The 6,000-nt window shown below is 55.1% G+C and overlaps 1 protein-coding gene across 1 annotated transcript in view; it reads right to left on the minus strand.

The window, feature by feature from the left end:
* LOC144604991 (ATP-binding cassette sub-family C member 9-like) overlaps positions 1–1,620 on the minus strand; it is a 184,099-nt gene extending 182,479 nt beyond the window's left edge. The window contains exon 1 of the mRNA XM_078419986.1: positions 1,508–1,620. The gene's annotated coding sequence lies outside the window, so the exon portion shown is untranslated. The remainder of the gene's footprint in view (positions 1–1,507) is intronic.
* Positions 1,621–6,000: the final 4,380 nt, after the last annotated feature.

Below are 6,000 nucleotides of genomic sequence, written 5' to 3' on the forward strand. Positions count from 1 at the left end.
TCACCCATTCCTTCTCTCCAGAGATGCTGCCTGTCCCGCTGAGTTACTCCAGCTTTTGGTGTCAATCTCCTTCTCACTTTCCTGCACAGATTGAGTCCATTTACAGTGGTCAGTAACTGACTAATATATTGGTGAGTGGTTGCACCTTAGGTTTCTCTCTGTGCGAGAGGATAGAAATGTAGGAAGACTGCGGAGGGTAAAGTGGGCCGACCAAACCCCACCAGTTCCTCCATCGTTCTTGGCGGCCCCCCGACCAGTTCACCCCCAGACAGGCAGCTCTCGGGGGCCCTCCTCACTCTCAACCATCCACCTCAACTGTCCTCCTGCTCGCTCAACAGTTGCTCGCAGGTCCCTCCACACTCCAGACAGCCTCCTCGCTCTCAACAGTCACCTCACTCTCGACGGTCCACTTACACTCGCACGTTACTCGCGGACCCATCCTTGCTCTCGGCAACACAGATCCCGTCGAAACTGGAGACACTGGGGCCAAGTTCGGAGTTTGCGAACTGGCGTCAACGTCCTCGACGGCCCCCGCAGGGGACCCTTCGTTCAAGGCGGACCCCCGCCAGATAGCATTCGGCGGTCCCTGTGCACTTGACGGTCCCCCAACACTCTTGACAGTTGCTCGTGGGTCGCTCCTCTCACTCGGCGTCCCTCATCGCTCTCGAAGCACACCTTCCCCACCCGGACCCCCATCCTGCTCGCCCCCACCGGGTCCCCACCATTCGCCCCACCGGCTCCCCATGATACTCGCCCATAATACATCACCCAATTATCTAAGATAACACATTTTCAAATATTGATAATCCCATCCTTATTGAGGATACATTCCACCCCCACTGTGCCCAGCGGGCACCATAAACCCCCCCAGGGCGCCTGTGGACAGCGCGCAGCCCCTCTCTAGTACCACCTGAGCGTGGACATAACCCTGGAAAAGGAGCAAGCAGCCGGCTCGGGCAGAGCCCCCTCTTCACTCTTGACAGCTCCCCTACACTCCAACAGTTGCTGGTGGGTCTCTCGTCTCTCCTCACTCTCAGCGGTCCCCTCACTCCCGGCGGTACTCCTCGCTCTCAATATTCACCTCTAAATGCAGGAAAAATGTTCCCGATGTTGGGGGAGTCCAGAACCAGGGGCCAGAGTTTATGAATAAGGGGTAGACCATTTAGGACTGAGGTGAAGAAAAACGTTTTCGCCCAGAGTTGTGAATCTGTGGAATTCTCTGCCTCAGAAGGCAGTGGAGGCCGATTCACTGGAATGCATTCAAAAGGGAGTTAGAGCTCTTAGGGCTCGTAGAATCAAGGGGTATGGGGAGAAGGCAGGAACGGGGTACTGATTGTGGATGATCAGCCATGATCACATTGAATGGCGGTGCTGGCTCGAATGGGCTCCTCCTACGCCTGTTGTCTCTGTATATATCTGTATATCTCTCTCTCTCTCTCTCTCTCACACCAATTCACTCCATCTCACTCAAAACACCGGCCATCGCTTCTTTCCCGCCCTGACAGACCTAAGCAGGTGTTTGGGGAGATCCGTCGGTTCGGGCCCAGTCCGGGGCCCATGTGTTTGGAAAGACCGGAGATCGGAGATCGGCGGGAGCTCAGCCCCCATGTCCCCAGCTCGCCGCCGCCGCTTGGGCAACAGGAGCGGGAGGAAAGAGCTCTTTCTCCGCAGATAAACATCTCTCCACGGCGGGTGGGCCGCGCGCAAAATGGCGGCGGGTGGAGGCTGCTAGCGCGTCCCGCCCCCTCCCCAGCGCGACCCGCCCCCCCCAGCGCGACCCGCCCCCCCCAGCGCGTCCCGCCCCCCCCCAGCGCGACTCGCCTCCCCAGCGCGTCCCGCCCCCCCCCAGCGCGTCCCGCCCCCTCCCCAGCGCGACCCGCCCCCCCCAGCGCGACTCGCCCCCCCCAGCGCGTCCCGCCCCCCCCAGCGCGTCCCGCCCCCCCCAGCGCGTCCCGCCCCCCCCAGCGCGTCCCGCCCCCCCCCAGCGCGTCCCGCCCCCCCCCAGCGCGTCCCGCCCCCCCCCAGCGCGTCCCGCCCCCCCCAGCGCGTCCCGCCCCCCCCAGCGCGTCCCGCCCCCCCCAGCGCGTCCCGCCCCCCCCCCAGCGCGTCCCGCCCCCCCCCCAGCGCGTCCCGCCCCCTCCCCCATCACGTCCCGCCCCCTCCCCAGCACGTCCCGCCCCCCCCAGCGAGTCCCGACCCCTCCCCCATCACGTCCCGCCCCTCCCCCAGCGCGTCCCGCCCCTCCCCAGCACGCCCCTCCCGCCCCCTCCCCAGCACCTCCCGCCCCTCCTCCAGCACGCCCCGCCCCTCCCCAGCACGTCCCGCCCCCTCCCCCAGCGCGTCCGCCCCCTCCCCAGCACGTCCCTCCCCCTCAGCGCGTCCCGCCCCTCCCCCAGCGGCTGCCCGGCTTCTAACGGACACTTGGCTGGTCCAATCATAGCCTCATCGCTGTCCCGCCCCCGTCCGCTCGCCCACCAGTCTTCCCCTGGTGATATTGCAAGGACTACTTTGTTATATCACAAGGACTCTTTTGTTTGCCCGGTATAACAGATACCAGACCACGAAGAACAACATGGTGGCAGCGGGTTGTGTGATTTAGCCCTAGAAAGGTAGAGAAGAAAAAAAACAGACAAAAAAGTAAACAAAACAAAGAAAGCCCTAGAAAAAATGAATGCTTTCCAGCTCAATAAAGAATGCTAGGAATGCATCTGGACAGGGCCACCACAAATTTAAGTACCTGATAAGAGGTCAGCGCCGAGCTATCGACGGGACGCTGCAGGCAGCTGAGGGTGGTGGTGAGTGAAGGCCCACATCGCGCCCTAGCCCTGTGCAGGCCCGAGTTCGGAAACCGGAGAGACCGGCCACACACGGAGGCGCGGCGACCGGAGAGACCGGCCACACATGGAGGCGCGGCGACCGGAGAGACCGGCCACACACGGAGGCGCGGCGACCGGAGAGACCGGCCACACACGGAGGCGCGGCGACCGGAGAGACCGGCCACACACGGAGGCGCGGCGACCGACCGGTAAGACCGAACGCTCACGGAGGTGAGAGATCGAGCACTCACCAAGGCGCGACACGGTGACCAGAGAGTCGGGACAGCCTGAGGCAGCGGCAGCACGTACCGACAATACGCAGCAGCGGCCGGGAGCCCCAGTGGGAGTGGCCAGCGCGAACCCCAGCCGAAGCCCGATCGCACAGCGGATTTAGCAGCTTGGAGCGACATAGTACGAGCCCAGCAGTGCAAGGCCAAATCGTCGCGGTGGAGCAACGGTCTACACTACGCTGAATTACACAACAAGACTGCTTCTCGAATTGGGGTGATGTGGACTAAAAATTAATAATCTGTGTGTAAGACTAAAAGCTTAATCATTTGTGTGCAAGCTTACATATGATATTGGAAGTGGATAAAGGTACTTAATGTAGTAAGATTTTGGCAAATACAGGCAACATTGTATTAGTGTTTGAATTGGAAGCTCACATATGTAGATTGCATGTAAATGTATATAATAATACCGATCGCAAGAGGTGTGTAATCCTGTGATACGTTTGTTTTGAATCCAAATTTAATATTTCAAGTTACCGTGTTTACGCCGTATATGGCAAGTAACATGACGTGGTTACCTGAAATGAACTGGCAAGTGCCGGACATTGCCAATGAGTTCTCCTTGTTCAAACAGATGATGAAACTGTGCCTGCAAGACTTAGAGATCACATCGGTGTCTAAGCAGGCAACAAAGATAAAACTTGCCTTAGGAGTAGAAGGACTCCGTCGTTTGAATGCGTCAGGTTTGAGTGAAGAGGATCAAAACAAGCCAGAGGAAATATGGACATTCTTTGAGGGCCAGCTGAGGCCGAAGGTAAATTTCAGAGTCCGCAGGTTGGAGTTGATGCGGTATCGCCAGAAACCGGAAGAATTGCTCGATCAATTTGTGACCCGGTGTCGAGAAAAGAGTCTCCAGTGTAACTTCACTGATCCCGAGCGCAATGAAAGAATCATTGAGTTGATAATCGCGTCAACGCCCTATAAAGGTTTTCAGCGAGAGCTTCTACAGAAGCCTGCGGGATACACCATTCCAGAGGCGCTTACATTAGGCGGGCGGTATGAGGACATTGCGGCACAGTTCTGACAGATCACAAGCCTCTTGTCACTATCTGCGGCAAACCACTCACAAGTGTCCCGCCCCGACTACAGCGGATGCTCATCAAGGTGCAAGGATACAACTTCACCATAGAGCACAGACCTGGGGCAGAGATGATCAGTGCTGACACTCTCAGCAGACTACCCAACCCGCAGAAGACAGAGAACATAGATCTTGATGTACATGTTGAGAACATCTTCGGCAACGTCGAAGACACACTAAATATCGACTTGATGCACTTCGGCAAACTCAAGAAAGAGGAGCTGCAGACAGAAACTTGTCGTGACCCTATACTGCATATGGTCATGCAGTATATTCATTCCGGATGGCCGGCGACCATACTAGCCTTTTCAAGACGAATTGGGCATGTCAAATGGGGCCATATTCAAAGGTAGGCAAGTAATCATTCCTGAGTCGATGAGACAGGATATCCTGCATCAACTTCATGTTGGCCACCAGGGCATCGAAAAGACGAGACTTCTAGCAAGACAAATGGTCTATTGGCCCAACATGAACCGACACATTGATGACCTTGTACGAAGGTGTAGTCAGTGCCAGAAGCACATGCCAGAGCAAACGAGGGAAACACTCATACCACATGAGATACCAGTCACACCTTGGACCAAAATAGCAATAGATATTTGTGAACTTGACAATATACAATATCTTGACATGGTAAATTACCATTCCATGTTTCTGGTGGTGCATAAGCTGACAAGCACCACGAGTGCCATGGTTGCTAATATGGTGACTGCAACATTTGGCCTCCTAGGAGCACTGACGGAAATCATCTCCGACAACGGCCCACAATTTGTTGGAGAACCGTTCAAGTTCATGTGCAGGCAATGGGGAATCACCCATATGACGTCCTCACCTAGGTACCCTCAGTCGAATGGACTTGTTGAGAGAATGGTGCGAACGGTGAAGTCCGTTATCAAGAAGTCCTTGACAACGGAGCAGAGTGTAGCAGCAGCTTTACTCAACTTGCGTACTACGCCGATTGATTCCAAGTTACCGTCACCAGCAGAGATGATATTTGGAAGACAGATTCAGACACCTCTACCCACTAACCTTGACACGAACAAGACATACCAAGGGCAGAGGAACCTTGAGCGACTTGAAGAGCGCATGCAGCGAATGAAGGCGCATTTTGACAATTCGGTCAAGAGACAAGACTTGAAACCATTACACATTGGACAGAAGGTCCGGGTTCTGGATCAAGCAACTCATGTCTGGATACCAGCAAAAGTGAGAATGATCTGTGACGAACCCCAATCAAGATCTTACATAATTGAAACGCCAAATGGAAGTAGATTAAGACGGAATCGAGTGCAGTTGAGAGATGTTTCGCCGTTGGAGAAACCAGGTTTTGCTCCCCATTGCGTCACTCCAGAAAGCAACAGGACTGAGACCAAACATAAAGAGGAGGAACGACCGGCACATAATGCTGATGGAGAATACGTGACACGTTCAGGGCGTGTTAGCAAGAAACCTGTACGTTACTGTTGATAATCGTTACTATTGAAGAATTTTGGTGTTTATTTTTTTTTAAATGATGCAGTTTGTCAGTGTAGAGTGTGTGGTGGTGGAGATTGACTTGGTGGAGATGAGGAGCTGGATATCATCGGCGAAGCAGTGGAAGTCGAGACCATGACGGCGGATTAATTGACCAAGGGGGAACAGGTAGAGGATGCCAGTGGTGGGCTTCCGTTGAAGGTGACAGAAATGTTGGAGGATGATTTGTTGGATACGCTGGCTGATGGATGGAAGGTGAGAACGAGAGGGATTCTGTCTAGTATTGATGTAGTTTCCTTGCTGTAGAAATAAACAAGGTTTAGATTTGATTGTACTTAGAAGT

Source organism: Rhinoraja longicauda, chromosome 23 (assembly GCF_053455715.1).
Source record: "Rhinoraja longicauda isolate Sanriku21f chromosome 23, sRhiLon1.1, whole genome shotgun sequence".
NCBI classification, from domain to species: domain Eukaryota; kingdom Metazoa; phylum Chordata; class Chondrichthyes; order Rajiformes; family Arhynchobatidae; genus Rhinoraja; species Rhinoraja longicauda.